We start from the raw sequence: 16,150 nt of genomic DNA, 5'->3' as shown, positions 1-16,150 counted from the left end.
GGTCTCCAGGATATAATCTGTTCTACGGCTCCCTCTTGGTCTCTGGTGGCTGCTAAGAATCCTTTGTGTACCTGGGCTTGTAACTTTCATTCACTTGACCTTCTCCTTTGTGTACATCTTATGTCCCAGCAACCACTGCTATTGTTTTACAAAGACCCATATGATTCCATTTAAGCTTCACACAGATGATTCAGTATAAACTCCTCTTCTCAAGATCCTTAACTTGCTCACATATTTTACCACATAAATCAATATTCACAGGTTCAGGGAGTTAGGACATAGACATACGTTTTAGCCACACATTAAGCATACTGCAAGGTGGAGGGTGAAACATTGGTTTATAACTATAACGTAGAAATTACACTTGAATATTATAAAGACGAAGACAATGACAAGGACTAGAGTTGGAAGGCTTGAGATTCGGTTTAGAACCACTGAAAGGGCAATATCAGATTAGCAAACTATCAATGCAAGCCACACTGTAGATTTCAGAATACCTCCATGGGAGCACTTAAAGATCTCCTTGTCACCTATAGCTGCAAAGTACACTGTGCTAAAAATCAGGCTGAAATTTAATAGTAGTGGTGACAGAGCTTCAAAAGGCACCGAATGGACATATTCAAATATTTGTGCCTAAGTCAGGACCCTGATGGAAACAAAGTAGAATGCTGATGTACATTATACAGAAATTTTTCCATTTAATTGACAGATGGTAGATTATATAGATAAGTAGGTAGGCAGATAGATAGATAGATAGATAGATAGATAGATAGATAGATGATAAATTGATAGGTAATCATCAAATATCCCTGATTTTACCAGCTAAAAGAAATGACTCTTTCTCTCTCTCTCTGTCCTTATAAGACAACCACCTTGTATCACCTGGAAAACAGGCAAAGATCTTACCTGAGACAGTTGCCTCAAAGATTCTATTTGTCCACCTCAACACCTCTAATTTCAGGTTTATCTCAATTTTGTCTTAAATCAGATTAGATTGCTACAAAGTCCAACTAGAGGATAACCACAACTTGGCTGTGTTTCCAAGGAGGTCCCCCCCCAAAAAATAACTTTTCATCAAGGTAATAATAAATGCACTGATGGGGGTGCAGGAGGATATGTAAGAAGCTCAGTAGGCTAAGGTTTATAGTATGAGATATTGCCATGAAACTGGTGTCCCTTGTATGGATAGAATTGTTAGTATTCTCAAAACCAGTGATTAATAGACAATACTTAATCATGAGATGCAAAATAAAATTAATTAGCAAATAGATTGTAAGGTTGGAGTAATAATCAGGATGTCTTGACCTACAGGGACCTAGACCACAATGTTTCTAAGAAGTGAGATGGCAACCAACTAGAGTTTATTTAGTCAACTATAAGAGATATCAGCCTACTACCTTATTACCAAAAACCTTAGTAAGTATATTCTTTCAATAAGTGTTAACTGAATTAATAAATAAAATGAGAGTGTATAAAAATATACCATAAATTAAAATTAGTATTGAAATTGGTTTACTGCCTTATCTTTTTATGTTGAAAGTTGTAGGGATGAGACCAGATATGAAGGGGTATTCCTTCAAATTAATATGTAATATGACTCTGAAGACTTTGTATAATTTGCACTTCATACAATTTTGAAGTCTTGAGTTGCTTATTCGACATTTCTTCTCCTAATAACCCGAAGAGTTAGCCACTATCTATAACTATGAACCTGTAAAATTTTGTGAATTTAGCTGCTGGCTGTTTAAGAAAAAATATGATGATAAATAAATTTATTTTCTCAAAGTTTATAAGAAATGAAACATTTTAATGCTTTAATGTCATAAACTTAGAGGATGGTTATTACTGAGAAGAGGCTCTTTTCCTAAATTTATAATGCATCTTAAATAGGTTTTCAATTATTCCTCAAAATGTAACAGTCACATGCAAAGAAAGCAGAAATGAGTCTAACTATAACGTCCAGAAAAAATTTTCTACCAATGGATGGAATTATGCAATTGTAAATGAAAATTACCTAAGCTTTCAGTAAACAATGATAATTTTCACATTTGAAAACAATCTATATTGCATCGTATGTTAATTTTCTTAATTAATAAGAGTATTATATTCTAATTAATTTTATAATTAAAGGAGTGTAATTTAAAATGTTAAATAATCTAAAACATGAGAGGCAGATTTCAAATAGAATGTATTATCATAATGCAAATTATCTATCATTAACAGAAGCTAACATGAATCTGTTTATGTTTATTTAAAGTAGGTACTTTAATTTTTGAAAAAGAATATTCTCTATGAGGAAAGGGAATTTTGTAAAACAATACGGGGAATCAAAGGTTGAACTGCATTAATGTTTTTGAAACAAGAAACATGCTTCTTAGGATTGTATTAGTAGTTTATTCTGAACAGGTTGTTGGCCTGCTTCTGTGATTTTGGGCTCTTCTAGTCTACACTTCTTAGCAAACAATGAAGGGCTGATTCCACCAAGGTATACAATTATATTTTCTCTAAACTGAAATCTTATACTGCGAAATAGCAATCAGCATTCCTCACTCTTTGAAAATTGAATAAAATGTATATCGTGCTGGCCCTGAGTATTGAGGGGGAAAGCTGATTTATAATAGAGATCCAAATGAAATTTATATTTATTGTATATTTTGGAGTGCTTCATAGTATTTCCATGCTTAAAGGAAAAGATTATTAAAAAGCAACTGCTACCAAACACAGGCAGAGCCACTGAAGTTATTGTAAGTTGTTCTTATGTAAAAAATATATATACATTTTTGTCTTCTTCCACACGATGATATTATGGGAGGTTTATTAGTGATGAGAACTAGAAGAGCAGCCAGTGTCATCACTTAGTGGTCCTAGACTAGGACAGCAATGTCTTCATGACATTGTTTCTTAAGACTCACTAGCAAGTTACGACTTTGTATTTTCCATCACTGGAAAAGGAATACATCTGTTTATTATTTGTTTGTTGATGAAGAAAAGTTGCATGTAAGGTTGGAAGATTTTCTGGGTTTGTTTGTATACAAAGAAAGTTGTCAGTGTGCAGTACTCTTTTTTCTTTTCCTTCTTTTTCTTTTATTAAAATTTCCTTCTATTAAAGAGCTCTCTCTCCTCCACTTGTGTGAATTTTTGACAAACATAATTATAGTATACTCAGCTCTAAAATGGTAGAGTAGATGACTGGTTGCACTCTCTTAACGTTCTCATGTGGAAATGTATAGTATGAACAGAGACACACAGAAAATTTACTGAAGAAGCATTATGTAACTTTATAACCATAAATAGAAGATGTATAATGTGTTGCTACTGAAAGTCTTGAATCTGCCTTATTACCTCTTCTTCCTTCTAGTTAATTGCATAATCCTTCAGTCTTGTGATAATATACCCTATATCCATTGAGTTATTTCGTTTTTGCTTTTGTTTTTTGGAGACAAATATTTCTCTTATTTTCATTATTAGTTCAAAAATATCTGCTTTCATTTTCACAATCAGGACAAATAAGAAAATATTAGAGACATAAAAACTGAATAATACTTTAAAAGATTTAATGTTTTATATTAATTTTAGTACAGTGTGAAACAGAGCAATTATAATTAACAGATCATATTACCTACTCACCACAAGCATATGTAGAATAAAACTAAGAAAAAACAAAATTATTCATTTTCAAGAAGATTTAAATAAAATTGCTAAATAGTATATATTTTAAAAACCCATCATTTTTAAAAATGGTTAACTTTAGAGCACTTATATGTTACTAAGGAGACAAATATAATATGGAGATATAGAACATGTCTATCTGTTTGTATTTGTGTGTATAGAGAGAACATCAGGACAAAGAAGAAAGAAATATTGACTGTCCTATTTCTAGTTGGAATTACAAATATTTCTATTCTCTTGTTTATAATTTTACATGCAAAAATATTTCCCAGTATTAAAATCAAGATCATTTTCTCATTCTTTAATTTTTAAGTCAGAAAGAAACTGTGAAGCATCTTACATTTTACCTTTGTGTAGCTGGATGTGTACATAGATAGATACACGATACAAAAGCATACATGTATACATACTAGCAGAAACATGTGGCCGGAGTCAGAAATCAGAACTCCATTTAGATACAGCAATAGGAGAGCAGAATAACATTCTAGCATTGGTGCTATCAGTTTCTACCTCATGAATTTTGATACTCTTGTTAAATGCATAATCATATAGGAATATTTTATCTTCTCACCTTGATAAACTTCCTTGTTTGTATGTCTGATTTATCTGAAATTAGTATAGATAGATACTTCAGTTTTCTATATTAGTAGTATATTATATATTTCTCCATCCCTTTTCTTTCAACTTTATATCTAAAGTGATTTTCTTAAAGTCAATATATAGTTAATTCTTGGTTTTATAAATTCACTTTGACAATTTCGGACTTTTAATTGGTGTATTCAGATGATTAACAGTTAAAGCGATGAATAATACTAATATCATTGGGTGAATATCTAAAATGGTTATAACTGTTTTTAAATAATTGCTCTCATTCTTTATTCACCCATTTTTCTGCCTTGTCTAGTTTTAATTGAACATTTTACATTGACATTTTATCTTGCTCTTCACTCATATGTGTCAAGATAAAATAATATATATACTGTTTAATTGTTGTCCTGTGCTCATAGCATACATTTTTAGCAAATCTAAATCCATTCTGACTATGCCATCACCCTTTACATATAGTTCAAATAACTTTTTACAGAGGATTCAGTTTTTGCTGTCCCTTATAACATTGCTAGCATTAATTTTCTCTGTATATGCTATGATCACACAATCTGTTGTCATTATTTACTTACACATTTATTTTTAAATCAATTAACAAAAATGCAGTATTTATTTACCTTCATCTACTTGTGATTTGGTGTTTTTCCATTTTTAAGTGTAAGTTTAAGTTTCTATATCATTTTTCTTCTTTCTGAATAACTTTTTTAAAAAATTGATTAAAAGGCAATTCTGCTGGAAACAAAATACACAAGCTATTGTTTGTCTGAAGAAGTCTTTATTTCTCCTTCATGTTTGTAGGGTAATTTTACTGAATATAGAATTTAGTATTTTATTGCAAAACTTTTAACACTTTAAATATTTTACTCCAATTGCTTCTTAATTGCATTGCTTATAAAGAGAGGGCCACTGGAATTTTAGTCCTCATTTCTCTATAGATAAGGTAGCTTTTCTCTGATATCCTTTACAAATTTCTCTTTGTCTTTGGTTTTATGCACCTCGAATGTGATATGTCTTGGGGGTGGTTCGTGTATGTATTTGTGTATGTCTGTGTACGTGTGTAGGTGTGTATTTATCCTACAAGGTATTGTCTAAACTTCCTGGATCTATGGTTTGATGTCTGTCATTAATACTGGAAAGTTCCTGACGATTATTACTTTAAATAACTCTTCTATTCTGTTCTTTTTTTCTGTTATTGATAGTCCAATTATTTTACATTAAACTTTTTCATATTATTCCACAGCTTGTTTTTGTTTTTGTTTTTGTTTTTGTTTTCTTTTTTAAGACAGAGTCTTACTCTGCGTCCTAGGCTGGAGTGCAGTGGTGAGATCTTGGCTCACTGCAAGCTCCGACCCCCCAGGTTCACGCCATTCTCCTGCCTCAGCCTCCAGAGTAGCTGGGACTACAGGAGCCCGCCACCGTGCCCGGCTAATTTTTTTTTTTTTTTCTCTATTTTTAATCGAGACGGTGTTTCACCGTGGTTAGCCGGGACGGTTTCCATCTCCTCACCTCGTGATCCACCTGCCTTGGCCTCCCAAAGTGATGGGATTACAGGCGTGAGCCACCGCGTCCGGCCCACAGTTTGCTAATGCTTTGTTCTGTGGTTTTCATTCTGTTTTCCTTGTGCATTGCGGTATGAGAAGTTTCTATTGATCTATCTTCAAGTTTACTCATTCACTCCTTAGCTATGTCGAGTCTATTGATGTGTCCATAAGGCATTTTTCATCTGTATTACTGTGTTTTAGAATTATAACATTTCCTGTATTTTAGTTTCTATCTGTATACTTACAACATTTATCTGTTCTTTCATTTTGTGTACTTTTTCTATTACAGTTCTTAATATGTTAATTGTACAGTTATTTTAAATTTCCTGTCCAATAGTTCTAACATCTGTGTCAATCTTAGGCTGGTTCTATCATTGCTTTGTTTTCTTAGGTCGTGTTTTTTCTTGCCTTTTGGCATACTAATACATTTTTGGTAGAAAGTAGAGAATGGAAACAGATAAATAGGCTTTTAGTATGAGAATTTAAGTTAATCAAACTAGGAATTGGGTTATGTTTAATGTTTATTGCAGCTTTTGTACCAGACACTTCCAATTCTTTGGTGTTTTTATCTCCTGTCTTGATTTTTGGAATAAATATATACACACATATATTTATATGTCTGTATAAAATATATTTATATGTGTGTATAAATATATACACACATATATTTATATGTATACGTGCATACACAGACATATAAACACCACTGAATACACATCTATTCATGTATGTATGTATACACTTCTTCATAGAGAGTATCTATTGTACACCTGTTTCATCTAAATCCACTGTAATTATATTGGATCCTTGTTTGTGCCATGGCAAACTCACAGGGCAGGGGAGTGTTCTATAATCTACTAATTAAGATCCAGCATTTGAGAGGCCTTTGTTTTAGTGCTGTGACTTTCACAAGCTTTTCTCAATGATAGAGTGTCTACCCCATCTCCTACTTTCTGCCCTAGCTGAAAAGTTCTAAATCTATTTCCTGGAACCCCAGTACCTTTTTGACTGTTTTTGTTGTTGTTGCTGTTGTTGTTGTTGTTTGTTCTTGTTTGAGTCCATGCTGGTGTGAGCTGGACTGGAGATCGGTTCTTTTTTCCGAGCTTGTATAAACCTTTACAATTGTGCTTTCTGGAAGTACTTTTACTCAGATAACAGTCCTTTGTTATAGAGACGAATATGACTGTGTTTCACAGCAGTTATACTCCCTTTCCTCTTGCCAACGTTAAGGGAAAATTTTTTTGCATCTGCACAGTGAAAACTAAAAATTCCCAGGGTTCCTGGAAGATAGCCCATTAAAGTATGGCCCCCCTTCACACTGTGGTCACATAGGTTTCTCACTTTCACATTGGTCCTATTCTACCTCCAATAATTGGTCAAATGATTATTTAAGTATTTATTCCAGTTCATGGGTCCAGTGGCTTCTGCAGCAGACAAGCATATCTAAGTGACAACCTCTTTCTGGGTATGCTTGCCTCTCTTGTTTGGCTAGTTTACAATGCAATCTTTGTTCTTTAATACATCCGAGAAAAGCCATTGATTTTGAGTTTGTTCAGCTTTTCCTTATTGTAAGAATAGAAGTAGAAGCTTCCATGCTTCTCACGGGTTGGAGCTGAATGAAACTGGAGGAGGCTGCATTTCTCCCTCAATTTTAAGACACTATCAACAAAATATTCTCCATAAACTTAAGTTGCTGTTTTTCTGTCTCTACAAAATGTTCCTTTTATGCAAGCATTTAAAAGTGTTTGCTACACTCTCTCAGAAATTTCTCTCAATTCTACTCTGTTCCTCTGATATTGTTTATGAATATTTTAAAATATGTATGATACATGCATATATTATACAAGCATATAAAAATCCTAATACCTAATCTGCCCTTGAGAACAGTTTTGTTTTCTCCTGTGATTCTGACCCTGGAGAAGTTCTTTGTAATGTGTACATTGGTCTCCATCTCCAACTGCATTTTTTCAATCTAGTAGCACATAAGAATTACTCAGGAAGCTCTTAAAATACATTTGTGCCTGCTTCACTTTGAAGAGTGACTGATTTTATTCACATTTTATAAATAAAATGACCAGAAACAATGTTTTTTGTTTATTCAACTTTTAAGATGATGAAAACATGAAACAGGAGTGAAACATCAGTTCTATTTTTGAAATATTAAGCTTCATCAAAATTAAAAGTTTTGGGCTTCAAAAGACACCATGAAAAGTTACAACACAAAATGTTAGGTAAACTTGCAAATCATATATCTGTTAAGGCACTTGCATCCTATTGGGACAAAAGCTGAGTGTTGGGAGAGACGCAGAGGCAGGGCTTGGAACATGTCCAGGGTCCAGGGTAAAACCCATTGTGGCCTTTGGAATGTGTCCAGACTTGCTGGCTCCTTGCTTCTAGCACTCCCATTATCTCAAGTAGCCATATGTTTCAAGGAAAATGCTAAACTGTCACAGCTGTAGCTCATTCACTTGATACACCACTTCATTTCAACCCCCACATCCTCACCACCTGTTTCTTTGTTTGCTCACCAATAAATAGTGTGGGCTCCCAGAGCTCAGGGCCTTCGCAGCCTCCATCGCATTGGCCCCGTGGTCCACTTTCTCTCTTAACTTGTCTTTTCTCATTCTTTTGACTCTGCTGGACTTTGTAGCCCCCACGGCCTGGTGTTGGGTCTGATCACCCCAACACATACAGAATATAGAAAGAACGACTACAAGTCAATAATAGAAGGACAAACAATGTATTTAAAACTTGTACTAACGATATGAATAGACATTTCACCAAAAAAGACAGAATGGCCAATAAGCAGTTGAAAGTACCTCAACCTTATCTCTCATTAGAAAAATTGCAAATTAAAATCATAATAAAGTAACACCTCAAACTTATTAGAATAACTATCATAAAAAGGACAGACAATAATAGATGTTAGCAATATGAAGAGAAAGTGAAATCCTCATACACTGCTGACAGGAATGTAAAATGGTTCAGCTGCTTTAGAAGACAGTTTGGGAGTTTCTAAAATTTTTAAACATGAATTTATTATATAACCCAGCAATTTCCCTCCTAGGTATCTACTCAAGATGAATGAAAGCATATGTTGACAAAAATATTTATAAGTGAATATTTAGAGCAGTCTCATTCAAATACTCAAAAAGGGGAAATAAACTTAAGCTCATCAATCAGAGAAGGAATAAATATAATGTGGTATATTCACAAAATGGAAAAGTATTGAACAATAAAACATCGAAATACTAATACGTGCTACCACATAAGTAAACCTGAAAAAAAATTGTTAATTGAACACAGCCACATGCAACAGACCACATATTTTATAATGTCATATTTTTAAAATGCCCAGAAAAGGCAAATCTATGGAGACACAATAGATAGGGTTGCCTGGGTATTAAGTGGGGAAGAACACTGACTGCATGAGGCAGACAGGATCATTTCAGGGTGAATAAATGCTCTAAAATTAGATAGCTATGATGACTGTCCAACACTAAATTCACTAAAACTCTTGAAATCATACACTTAAAATAAACGAATTTAATATATGAAAGTTAAAATTCAATACGATAGTTAAAAACACTGATATAGAATGTGAAGAGAAGAGGCAAATTTTAAACATTAACATAAAATAATAATAACCTCCTTACCTGGCAGAAAAATAGTTATAAAATATAAAACTGCTATGTTCTAGTATTCACATAGGAAAATATCAAGAGATACAACAAAAAATATGTCATTATTACTCTTTCACAATTGAAGATGAAATACATAATACATTAATACAGTGTCCACTCTGTGAGATCTTCTGAGCAGACTGCACCATGGTCAAGCCATCGCGACCTCTGTGATCCATACGTACACATCCAGAAGACCTCCTGGAGCCAGAAAGTCTAGGACAACAGAAAAATCTCAAAAGAAGAAAAACAGCTAGCTCCGGTCTTAGCTGATTACCCAACCTTGCAACATTCTACCATTGTAACGTGCTCTACCCTAACTGATCAATCAACCTTGAGACATTGTGCCCTGTGACCCCTCCCGTTTTGTGACAATGTACCTTGTGACATTCTTCCCCTGCCTGCAATAAACAGCCCCTAACTGTAACTTTCCACTGCTTACCCCTAACGTATAAAACTACCTCCAATCCCACCACTCTCGTTGACTCTCTTTTTGGACTCAGCCTGCTCGCACCTGAGTGAATAAACAGCCCTGTTGCTCACACTTAGCCTGTTCAGATTATCTCTTCATTTAGACATGCACATAATCCACTGTTTCTTCTTATTTGGTTTCTGAGACCCAAGTGGCTCTGCCACAGCTACTATTGCCATGTGACCTGCAGGACCCAATGGCTTTTGAAGATATGGCTGTGATCCTCACCCAGGAGGAGTGGGTTTTGCTGGATACTACTCACAAGAATCTCTATGGAGACATATTTCAGGAAACCCTTAGGAATATGGCATTTATAGTAAAGAAACAACAACAACAAGATACCAGAGCATTTGAAGATGAGCAAAACAAATCGGACAAGGAGTTCCCAAAACTGATATAGCACACTGACAAATCAAAAATATTAAACACAGCCAGTTGATTGAATCCACCTTCTACCACAGTCAAACCCTCAAAGACAAAAGAATATGAAAGCAAAAACACATCCAAAGAACAGCAACTACAAAGATTAAAGAAACATTAGCCCCCACAGATGAGAAAGAACCAGTGCAAGAACCCTGGCAATGCAAAAAGCCAGAGTGTCTTCTTACCTCCAAACAACTGCACTAGTTCCCAAGCAGTGGTTTTAAACTAGGCTGAAGTGACTGAAATGACAAACGTAGAATTCAGAATCTGGACACAGATGAAGATCATTGAGAATTAGGAGAAAGTTACAATCCATCTAATGAATGCAAGGAATCCAATAAAATAATACCATACATAAATGATGTAACGGCCATTTTAAGAAAGAACCAAATTCATCTGATATAGGAAAAAGAAAGTATTTTATAATTATAATACAATCACAAGTATTAACAGCAAAATAGACTAAGCTGAGGAAGAAATTTTAGAGTTCAAAGACCGTTGTTGAAGTTCTTTGAATCAATTCACACAAAAATAAAGAAAAAAATAATAATAAAGAATGAACAAGCCAGGAGTGGTGACTCATGCCTGTAACACCAGCACTTTGGGAGGCCAAAGCAGGCATATCACCTGAGATCAGGAGTTTGACCTGAGGTCAGGAGTTGGCCTGGCCAACATGGCAAAACCTGATCTGTACTAAAAACACAAAAATTAGCCAGGCACGGTGGCATGCACCTGTAATACCAGCTACTTGGAAGGCTGAGGCAAGAGAATCACCTGAACCTGGGAGCCAGAGGTTGGAGTGAGCCAAGATTGTGCCATTGCACTCCATCCTGGGCAACAGAGTGAGACTCTGTCTCAAAAATAAAACAAAAACTAAAAAACAAAGGATGAACAAAATCTCTAAGAAATATGAGATTATGTAAACAGATTCAACTTATGGCTCATTGTCATATCTGAAAGTGGAGAGAGAGGAAGCAAATTGGAAAATGTAACTGAGTATATTGTTCACAAAAATTTGTCCAATGTCAAGAGAGAGGTCAATATTCAAATACAGAAAATGCAGAGAACCCATCTAAGATACTACCAGAGATGACTATCCCTAAGACACAAAATCACTGGATTCTCTAAAGTCAGCATGAAAGAAAAAATGCTAAAGGCTGCTAGAGAGATGAGACAGGTCAACTACAAAAAGAATCCCATCAGACTTATAGCAGACCTTTCAGCAGAAATCCTACAAGCCAGAAGAGATTAGGGGCCAATCTTCATCTTTCTTAAAGCAGAAATTTCTAACCAAGAATTTCATATGCAGCCAAACTAAGCTTCATAGGCAAACATATAAGATACCTTTTAGAAAAGCACATGTTAAGGGAATTTCTTACCATTGAACTTATCTTATGAGAGGTCCTTAAGAGAGTGCTAAACATGGAAATGAAAGACTGTTACTGGCCACCATAAAAACACACTTAAGTAAACAGACTATTGTCACTATAAACAACTACACAATCATGTCTGGAGAACATTGTTCTAAGCTGTTAGAACAACCAGCTAACAATACAATGACAGGATTAAATCCACACACATCAATATTTACCTTGAGCATGAAGGGGCTAAATACCCCATTTAAAAGGCACAGAGTAGCCAGTTGAGTAAAGAAGCAAGACCCAACTGTATGCTGTCTTCAACAGACCCATCTCACATGCACAGACACATATAGCATCAAAGTAAAGGAATGGAGAAAGATCTATCAAGCAAATGGGAAAAAAAAAAAAAAAAGAGAGAGAGACAGAGTTTTTCTCTTGTCGCCCAGGCTGGATTGCAGTGGCGCAGTCTTGGCTCATGCAACCTTGGCCTCCCAGGTTCAAGATATTCTCCTGTCTCAGCCTCTTGAGTAGCTGGGATTACAGGCACCCACCACCACACCTGGCTAGTTTTTGTGTTTTTAGTAAAGATGGGGTTTCATCATGTTGGCCGATGGTCTCAAACTCCTGACCTCAGGTAATCCACCTGCCTTGGCCTCCCAAAGTGCTGGGATTATAGGAGTGAGACACCATTGTTGACCACAATTCTTATTTTTTTAATTTTATCTTTCTTATAGAGACAGAGTCTTGCTCTGTTGCCCAGACTGCAGTGCAGTGGCAGTGGCAGGATCTTGGCTCACTGCAAGTTCCACCTCCCAGGTTCATGCCATTCTCCTGCCTCTGCCTCCTGAGTAGTAGGGACTACAGGCATCTGCCACCATATCCAGTTAATTTTTGTATTTTTAGTAGAGACTTGGTTTCACAGTATTAGCCATGATGGTCTCAATGTCCTGACCTCGTGATCTGCTCACCTTGGCCTAATAGTTTGTTATGTAAATCCCAAAGTGCTGGGATTACAGGTGTGAGCCACCGTGCCTGGCCCTGACCATTATTCTTATTTCACACAAAATATACTTTAAACCAACAATGATCAAAGAGGACAAAGACGGGCATTACATAATGAAAAAGTCTTCAATGAGAAGACTTAACTGTCCTAAATATATATGCAACCAAACCCGGAGTGTCCAGCTTTACATAACAAACTATTAGAGAATTACAGAGAGACTCAGATAACCACAAAATAATAATGGGAGACTTCAACACCCCTCTGACTGTACTGGACAGAACACTGTGGCAGAATACTAACAAAGTTATTTGTGACTTAAATTTGCCACTTGACCAAATTAACCTAACAAACATCTGCAGAACTCTCCACCAAACAACAACAGAAGACACATTTTTCTGGTCCTCACATGGGACATACTCTAAAATTGAACATATGCTCAGTTGTAAATCAATTGTGAACAAGTTAAAAAAACAAAACAAAACAAAACATATGAACTTCACACTAAGAGAACAGAGCAATAAAAACAGAAATCAATATTAATGAGATATTTCAGAACCATACAATTTAATGAAAATTAAGCAATCTGCTCCTGAAGGACTTTTGAGTAAAAAAATAAAATTAAACAGAAACAAAAAAATACTATATAACTAATGAAAACAAAGATACAACATACCAGAATCTCTATGAAACAGCTAAAGCAGTGTTAAAAGGAAAGCTTGTATTGCTGTACATGCACATCAAAAAGTTGGAAAGATTTCAAATTAACAATCTAATGCCTAGAGAAACTAGAAAAACAAGAGCAAAACTGCCCCAAAGAAAGTGAATATGATTTGGCTCCATCTCTCCACTGAAATCTCATCTTGAATTGTAATTCTTAATGTTGGTGTCTCATAAAATCTGATGGTTTAAAAGTGTGTGGCACTTCCTGATTTGCTCTCTCACTCCTGCCACCATGTAAAGAAGGTGCTTGCTTCCCCTTAGCCCATCCACCAAAATTGTAAGTTTCCTGAGGCCATGAGCTGTTTGAAAGTCTTTTCTTCATAAATGATTCAGTCTTAGGTATGTTTCTATAGCAGTGTGAGAATGGACTAATACAGAAAATTGGAACCAGGGAAGTAGGGCATTGCTATAAAAATATCTGAAAATGTGGAAGCAACTTTGGAACTAGGTAATGGACAGGGGTTGGAAGAGTTTGAAAAACTCAGGAGAATACAAGAAGATGAGGGAAACTTCAGAACTTCCTAGACACTTGTTGAACAGTTTTGAACAAAATGCTGATAGTGATATGGACAATAAAGTCCAGGTTGAGGAGGTGTCAGATGGAGATTAGGAACTCATTGGGAACTAGAGTAAAGATCACTCTTGCTATGCTTTAGCAAAGAGACTGGTGACATTGTGTCCCTGCTCTAGAGATTTGTGGAACGTTAAACTTCAGAGATATTACTTAGGGTATTTGGCAGAAGAAATTCCCAAGCAGCAAAGCATTCAAGATGTGGCATGACTGCTTCTAAAAGCCAGTGCTCATTTGCATAAACAAAGAGAACTTGTATTTAAAAAGGAAGCAGGGCATAAAAGTTTGGAAAATTTGCAGCTCAACCATGTGGTGGAAAAGAAAAACCCCTTTTCTGGGGGAAGAATTAAAGGCTGCAGAAATTTCCATAAGTAAAGAATACTCTAAAGTTAATAACCAAGACAATGGGGAAAATACTTCCAATGCATTTCAGAGGCCTTCACAGTAGCCCTTTGCATCATAGGCTCAGACACACAGGAGGGAAAAATGGTTTTGTGGACCTAGTGTAGAGCCCCACTGCTCTGTGCAGCCTTGGGTCATGGCATCCTGTGTCCCAGACACACCAGCTCCAACCATGGCAAAAAAGGGCCTAAGTACATCTTGGGCCATTGCTTCAGAGAACACAAACCCCAACCCTTGGTAGCTTCCACATGATGTTGGGCCTGAGGATACCCAGAAGGTAAGAGTTGAGGTTTGGGAACCTCCACCTAGATTTCAGAGGATGTATGGAAACTTCTAGATGTCCAGGCAAAAGTCTCCTGCAGGGGAAGAGCCCTCATGGAGAACCTCTACTAGGGCAGTGTGGAGGAGAAATGCAAGGTTCAAGTCCCCACACACAGTCCCCATTGGGGCAATGCCTAGTGTAGCTGTGAGAAGAGGGCCACCATAATCCAGTATCCAGAATGGTACATCCTCTTACAGCTTGTACTATGCACCTGGAAAAGCCATAGGTGGTCAATGCCAACGCCAACCAGTGAAAGCAGCCATGGTGTCCATAACCTGCAGAGTCACAGGGGCGGAGATGCCCAAAGCCTTGGGAACCCTCCCCTTACATCAGCATGCCCGAGATGTGAGACATGAAGTCAAAGGATATTACTTGGGAACTTTAAGATTTAATGACTGCCCTGCTGGGTTTCAGACTTTCAGGGGCCTGTAGCCCCTTTGTTTTGGCCAATTTCTCACTTTTGGAATAGGAGTATTTACCCAATGTCGGTACCCCCATTGCATCTTTGAAGTAACTAACTCATTGTTTTTTTTTTGTTTTGTTTTCCTTTTTTGGGGGACGGAGTCTCGCTCTGTCGTCCAGGCTGGAGTGCAGTGGCCGGATCTCAGCTCACTGCAAGCTCCGCCTCCCGGATTTAGGCCATTCTCCTGCCTCAGCCTCCCGAGTAGCTGGGACTACAGGCGCCTGCCACCTCACCTGGCTAGTTTTTTGTATTTTTTAGTAGAGACGGGGTTTCACCGGGTTAGCCAGGATGGTCTCGATCTCCTGACCTCGTGATCTGCCCGTCTCGGCCTCCTAAAGTGCTGGGATTACAGGCTTGAGCCACCGTGCCCAGCCCTCATTGTTGATTTTATAGTCTCATAGGCAAAAGGGACTTGACTTTTCTCAGGTGAGACTTTGGACTTGGACTTTTGAGTCAATGCTGGAATGAGTTAAGACATCAGGAGACTGTTGGGAAGGCATGAGTGTGTTTTGAAATGTGAGAAGGACATGAAATTTAGGAGGAGCCTGGGGCAGAATAATACGGTTTGGCTCTGTGTCCTCACTCAAATCTCATTTTGAATTTTAATCCCAATATGTCAGGGGAGGCAGCTAGTGGGAAGTGATTGGATCATGGGGGGCAGATTTCCCCTTTGCTGTTCTTATGACAGTGAGTGAGTTCTCATAAACTCTGATGGTTTAAAGTGTGTGGAACTTCCCCCTTTGCTATCTCTCTCCTGCCACAATGTGAAAAAGGTGCTTGCTAGCCCTTCACTCAGATGTGTAAAAGACTGTCACAAAAACTATTTAACACATATCTTGAAATGTAGTTGAAAAACTATTTTTTTACATGTTCCATCTAATATGTAGTTTTATGAACAAGTTTCTAGTGGATAC

Source organism: Papio anubis, chromosome 2 (assembly GCF_008728515.1).
Source record: "Papio anubis isolate 15944 chromosome 2, Panubis1.0, whole genome shotgun sequence".
NCBI lineage: Eukaryota > Metazoa > Chordata > Mammalia > Primates > Cercopithecidae > Papio > Papio anubis.
This window is presented reverse-complemented; position numbering follows the sequence as displayed.